The 7533-nt window shown below is 35.5% G+C and overlaps 1 pseudogene; it reads right to left on the reverse strand.

Moving 5' to 3' along the window:
- Positions 1–4647: 4647 nt before the first annotated feature.
- Positions 4648–6542, reverse strand: LOC132622195 (TMV resistance protein N-like; annotated as a pseudogene).
- Positions 6543–7533: the final 991 nt, after the last annotated feature.

Here is a 7533-nt window from a genome sequence, read left to right on the forward strand (position 1 = left end):
GCTTTATGATATGGGGCGACTTACTAATAGTTCCAACGCTTCTTTCATCCACCCGTTTTGGCATAGCTTTCTTGCTTCACACACATTTATCTGCACATTTGAAGCTACTTGTTACCTAAGCTGATATATATACAGATTTAAAAAGAACGGGTTATTACATACCAAGTTCTTTCACGAATCTCTTTCTCAGGCCAAGAGCCTAGTTATTCAGTTACAAACAAAGGAAACATGTGCCCTGTCATAGCAGTGTCACTGGTTTTATTCTCAAAGTACCATGTTTCCAATTGCACTGGAATAAGCAATCCAAAACCAGAAGAGTCAAACTTGTTAGAACAAGTTAGACATAATCAAAGTATAGATTTTATTACTTTATCAAAATCAATGCCAACAAAACAACAGATAGTCAGATAATCTCATATTCCTAATCCAAAACGATCACCACAGCTGGAGTGTTGTCATTTATCTGATGTAACAGACAAGTTAACACAAAGACTTTGTTGCTTATTTTTCACCTTTCCATCTTATATGACACCCTATCATTTTTAGTTTGTTCCAAAAAGAATGTTACATTCCTATATTTAGAAACTCTTTAGCCATAAACTTTTCATTTTACCCTTAATAAGATGCTCTTATAGCCATAGAAATGTCAATGTCATGTTTATAACAATGTCAATGTCATGTTTGTAACCATACATCTAGAGGATACTTTTGCTACGTGCCAAAAGTCTTTTTCTTTCTTATTAATAGTATGCTTGATAGCCTGCCAACTTATTACATGTCTTTGCTTCCTATACCCAACAAAGTCTAAAGAAGCTAGACAAAATCAGGAGGGATTTTCTTTGGGAGGGGAAAAGTAGCACTCACAAATTTCACTTGGTTAAATAGGAAAAAGTCACACTACCAAAATACAAGGGAGGTATGGGAGTCGGAGATTTGGCATCACACAACAAGAGCCTTATTTGGAGGTATGGTACTAGTGAAACAAGCCTTTGGAAGGAGGCGGTCAAGGCCAAGCATGGTGAACATGATCACTGGAGTACAGGAAGTTCCAATGATCCTTATGGAGTGGGTCCTTGGAAGCTCATTACCAGGTTAGGAATTTAATTTTTCCTGAACATCCACTACAAACCTGGCAATGGAGCTCACGTTAGATTCTGTAAGGACAACTGGCTCAATGGTTCATCCCCTAAGGAAAAGTTCCCTTCCATGTATCACATTGCTGTAAATAAGAATTCTACCGTAGCACAAAATAGTAATGGAAACTACTGGGACATCCTATTCAGAAGGGCAGTTCAAGATTGGGAGATGGACCAACTGATAGAGCTGCTAGCAGATGCGGAAAGGGTTAATATTGATATTGATATGACCACGGCAGACACTATGTGTTGGGGGAGACAGAGCACTTTCACAGTGAAAGAATGCTACAGGAAGATTGATACACAAAACCAAGTAGTTGACAATTGGCCCTAGAAACTGATTTCGAAGACAAAGCTACCCCCTAAGATAATTTGCTTTAATTGGATTGCCCTTCATGAAGCTTGATTAACACAAGACAACCTCAATAGGAAAGGTTTCCTGTTAGCAAATAGATACTACTTCTGTTTGGAAAATCTGGAAACAATGTATCATTTGTTTTTGCACTGTGAGGTGGCCACTAATCTTTGGAACATGTTCTACTGCCTTTTTGGGTTAAAATGGGTCATGCCACAGGCCATAACAGAGGCACATATGAACTGGAGCTTGTGGAGAGTTGATGACACCATCAAAAAGATCTGGCTAATGATCCCTGTTGCTACTTTCTGGAGTATTTTGAATGAGAGGGATAGCAGAGGTTTTGATGGAATTTCAACTCCGAATCACTCCCTCAAATCTAGATGCTTACTCTTACTTTTTCGCTGGTCTAAATTGGCTAATGTATCTAGCACTGAATAGTTTTTGAGTTTATTAGTTCCATTGTCTTAGACTGACATACTGTAAAGGGATTATCTTTTCTTTCAGTTCGTTTGTCAATTTTTCTTTCATTATTGGTTGTAACTATGCATCTTCTTGATGCCCTTTTGTGAATGAAACTCCTTAATAAAAAGAAAAGTCTTTTTCTTTCTTAAAATACATGTTAAATAAAATATTGTCATATAAAATGAAGCGACAGGTATAGTATAAAAAGAACTGAAATAGATCTCGAGGGAGAACCGAACCTCAACTTCACCTCGTGCTCCAGCATTCTCCACAGTCTCAGGCCGTGCTGCATCTTCTACTGTTTCATCTTTTTCCCAACCTCCCTGCCACAACAAGAGAGATATTTGTATTTAAAACAGAGATTTTCCCAAATGTAATAATCAGAGAACATAGAAAATGAACTATTAGCAAGTTTCGTAGCCATGGATATTAGTGGCTACCTTTGGGAATAAAAAGCCTTTGCCTTTTCTATGAGAAGAACGTGAAATCTTTATATCTGTGTGGAGCAGGTATTGTTAGTGATTCACCTACAACCTTAACACTAAATACATCATTCCACATGAAAATCATAGAACAAAGTCAAAATCTGAAATTTGGTACTTAGAAAAGCAGAATACTTCACCAGCTATCAAAGCACCCGGACACGCACTATTATAGGTTGCTTCACATATCTTTCAGTTGTGAATGCAATTATGTTATCCAACCCTGAGAGTTGTGCACTCCTTACTATATCTTTGTAGCTCGATGAGTCCCTTTTCTGTTGACAACATCCACGACTCCAACGTATCTCAAGACCTTCATATACATCAATTTCGTCAGATAAAAAATAGCAAAAAATACAAGTAAAGAAAACATATAAAACAAACTCAATATTGTGAAGAAAGAGAATATTCTGTCATTCGAGCGCTGTTGTAACTAATGCAATGTTACATACTTTAGCAATTAGCAACTTTGAAATCTCTAGACATATTCCAGACAACATTCTTTCTATGTCTCACCCTCACTTTCCTCAAAGTTTTGATTTCAATAGTCAACAGTGAAACTATAACTAAATCTGGTACTTCTACGATTAAATTTCTAGATGAAACGGAAATTTCTCTAAGCAGGAACTTTTAATGAAAAAAAAATACGCATATTTAACGCTTTTCTTTCTTGATGTGAATATTTTCTAAAATGTTGTTTGACTCCCTCTATTATAAATAGAACCTTCACGTTTAACTTGGTACAAATATGAAAATGCCCCCTGCAAAAGTGTATTGCAAAAGTCAGAGCACGATCATTACATTTCGACAATAAAATGTTTGAATGCAGAAAGTAAAACTGAGTCGTCCCACATAAAGTTTTTAATGTTACATAATGTATAAGAAACTTCTGGTTTTCCCAAACTAAAATTATTTAATTATTTTGCAAGTGGAATGGTGAAAATTAATCAGTTTGTGATGGAGAGTATACGAGAGTAGGTTCTTTCGGATAAGATGGCCATCACAATAGTAAGTATCTGTGATATTTGAGTTTAGCTCTATAAATTAAATCCATAGTGCTCACTTCCTCAAAATCTTCAGTCACTTGTCTCTGCTAAGCCAATTGTTGATCAAACTGCGGGAATTGCCGCATAAACTCCTCAGTAGATGCACAGGCCTGAAAAACTCACCAAAATTTTACTTTATGGAGGAAAAAATAGTTCTCTAACTAATGAAGCACATAGTTAAACGAAGAACTCGCACTTAATGGTTCTGGTACAAGGGTCTGAATAGGGATATCTGTAAGTTCTAGTTGTAATCTGCTTTCTCAATCGAGTATTATCAGCTTGAACAAGATATCTATCGGGTAAGGAAATTCTAACTCGTGATGTAAGAGAGTAGCACACATTTCCAGAGGGTTACTTGACTTGAGGATCTGTTGGAGATAAAATTAGATTTCTTATTTATTTATATTTAACATCCAGAGTGCAGAGTGCCTAGTATTTGAAGGAATGATGGTATGGAGAAGTGGAAAGTTCCTTTTTTCCCTTACTTGAGGAATCTTGATATAGAAGCATGTACAAATTAAGTTGAGAACTATTCCATTTTTGTCAACTATAGGGAATTGATGCTCAAATATCACACAGGAAAACCAAAGAATTTTGGAAGTGCGTCTTTGTAAAAGACTTCGATAACCAATTTGAACAAAGGAAATAACAATTAAAGTATCCATCTCTTCAAAAAACACATAATACATACAAACGAATATGATAATTAATTATCTAGGAGAAAGCCTAGTCCTCCATTCACATAGAAAAGGATGAGTAAACTAATTAAAGAAAGAAAATAATTTATTTTAGAGAACCATTTTAGAGCCAATTAAATTGTAAAAAGAAGTACCGTAAATGAACAAGTCAAAACACAAATTTTGAGTAGAGCATTGAACTTAGAAAGCTAAAATTGGTTTCCAGTGCAAGACTTGAAGAAGGGCTTTTAGAAAACTGTTAAGATAGCAGAGGCTCATGCAGGTAAAGCAGGTCTGAAAATTATTGGTTTTGGGAGAATACTTTGTAGCTAATAGAAGGAGAGAATTACATTAAAAATAAAATAAAAAAGTAAACAGAGAGAGAACACAATTTCACTACGATCCAAGGAAAGAGAAAAAGTGATGAGGTATATACCTACATTTAAGCCAAAATCCTGGTCTTGCGAGACAAAGCTGCAGAGTTTCTTAAACAGAGGAGCAACTGGCTTTATCGGTCACAGAATCATGGTGTTCACTATTATCATATCTACTCCTCCTTGTCCCAATGTAATGTTCATCATTATTTTCCCTCATTTGTAACAAGGCTCAAGCTCAGGTTCATCTTTATACAACAAACGAAATCCATACTCCTTTACTTTTCCAGAAAAAAATACCCAAATACGCCCATAGTCATTTGGTGTTTTTCCATTTGCCTTAGATGTATCCCATAAGTTAACAAGAGGTACCAAGAAAAAATGAATAGTAGATTCTGTATCACATTCTGGAAGGTAGGATAATTCTAGTTTCTAGGTCATTCACGACATCCCATCATCACATAAGGGAATCAAGTGAGTTGTGGCGTCAATTAAGTTGCCAGAGTAACATACAACAAATCCCAAGAAGTTATCAGGTACATACCAATTTTCAGGCAAATAGACTAATCCACTTTTATTTATTCCCTGATGGTGGAACCATCTTTGGATTTTATTCCAACCATGCACAATGGTAAACACTCTTTGTGCCAAGGAATCTGAAACATAGATATTATGAAACAAGACATGTGGAAATGAATCATAGATAGAAGTTAGATCCCTCATCACACTGTCTAGCATGTGAATATCCGACTTCACTTTCATGCTTCCAAGGATTTCTGGAATTGTTTCTAAACTAAAGCAAGCCCGTAGACACAGATAGTCAAGAGAATCAATGCACAGAGTTGGAACCTCTTAATTCGTATACAATTAGTCAATTTTAATGTACAGAGCTTTTTGAGAAGTCCTAGGGAATGATGAACCTCTTTAAGATTCAGAAAATATGACAGATTCAAAGTCTCCATGTTTTGCAGCCCCATGAAACCTAGAAACTCTTTAAGCCTCTTGCAATATGATAAGTCCAAGGATTTAAGCTTGTTCAAGCGGACGATGGAAGACGGAGGTCGTGAAATAAGACACGACTGGTAATTAAGTGTCGCCAAGTTTTCTAACTCACCTATCTCTTCTGGCAAGCTTTCAAGCTTTGAGCAGTACGACACATCTAGCCACACCAAGCTTTTCAACATGCCAATGCTGCTTGGAAGAGCTACAAGGTTTTTCAAAATTCTCAAATCTAGCTTGGTAATGTGAGTTAGGTACTGAATAGATGATGGTAGTTCCTGTATCCCAGAGTGTGTCATCTTAATCGCTAACTCCGGATTCATTCGTCCGAGGATTTTTGGAAATTTCTCTAAATTATAGCAACCATATAGATTCAGATATTCAAGAGATTCCAAGTTACCACATGGAAACGTCTTAAGGCGTCCACAATTATACAAATTTATCTGAATGAGTTTTCTGCAATACCCCAGGGAATGGTGAACCTCTTCAATATTATCACACCATATCAGATCCAAATACTCCAAATTTGGCATCCCTGTGAAATCTGGTGTTCACATCAGGCTTCTAGAGCCCTTGAGATCTAGCTTTCCTAGAGAGGGCAAATGCTGCTATTTCAGAACATAGAAAGAATGAGATAGGAAAACAAGAATGACAGGTAAAAGAATTATCATAAAATTAGGGTGCTGCCTGGGATTTATAGTGGGCTATATATGAATCTAGAAATATTTCCTTTCTTTTCTTCTTTTCATTTTGTATTTGCGGGCATCAAATGACCTTTGTGTTCTTGAATTTTAATTGTTGCTAGTGTTCCTAAAAGGTACAATTAACAAATTACTCCCTCAGACGAAAAATGAACGATAGCATTTGGATTATGAGGGTCAACACTCAACACAATAGCTGTTATGAAATTAGAAACTGATTTTTTAATATGGAAATTACATGTTCAAACTAAATAAATGTGTGTTATAAATAAAAGGTAGAATACCTAAAACTCCTTAAATTTGACATATTTTATTTGATGCCCACTAAAATGTTGTGTTGTCTTAATTATCCCCCAATACTTGACTAATTGTTATCATTTACCCCTGGACGCTAATGTGGCAAAGAGCGTGGATACACTCTTTAAAGAAAAATTGAAAATTAGCTTTCAAGTAGGATATTTTTCAATAGTTGTTCTTGCTTCTTCTTAATATACAATGCACATTTTAACCCAAATTTGTATTGTTTTTCATTTCTTCTTTATATGTAATGGCTATTTGTTTGAATTGTGTATCTTTCGTTTTTTGGGATAAATCTGTTAAAAAAATGGGTTGAAATCATTATGCTTATCCAAATATAAAAAGATTTAGCCAAGATAGTAGCGTTCCAACTGTGTGTTTTTTAATTTCTTCTTTAGATGCATTGACTATTTATTTCAACATTGTATTTTTCTTTTTTGGGCCAAGCATGTAAAAGAAACTGGTTGAAACTCCATTACTTTTAGTAAAATGAAAAAGTTTAGCCCAAGTAACGGAGTTCAACCTGAGACTCGTAAAGAGGATAACTAATAACAAAGAGAGTAATGAAGACACACAAGTTTAGGTCTGCACTGAATAAAACATACCAAGTTTAGGGGAGTTTTTAGTATTTGCCTAAACAAAAAATATTCTTAAATTTATCATATATAGACATGATAGGTAGGTTGGGGCCCAGTCCCGACCACAATACAGTATGTTTTTCTTAGAGGCTTGTAGACGTATTTTGTATATTCAATATATCTGTATAGTGGCATTGTCCGCCCTTGTCTATATCTTGTATTGGATTTTTCTATTTGCAGAGACGTATGTTGGCCTTATCAGCCAGTTCATAAACATATACATATATATATATATATGTTGGGATGATCCTATTTTGGAGAGATGTTATTCATTTACAAATTTATAGAGCTCGGCCTTATCGGCTTGAGATATTATGAGTCGCCTACAATTGGCCTCGTCGGCCAAATAGCTTACATATATAT

This window comes from Lycium barbarum, chromosome 12 (assembly GCF_019175385.1).
Source record: "Lycium barbarum isolate Lr01 chromosome 12, ASM1917538v2, whole genome shotgun sequence".
NCBI classification, from domain to species: Eukaryota; Viridiplantae; Streptophyta; class Magnoliopsida; order Solanales; family Solanaceae; genus Lycium; species Lycium barbarum.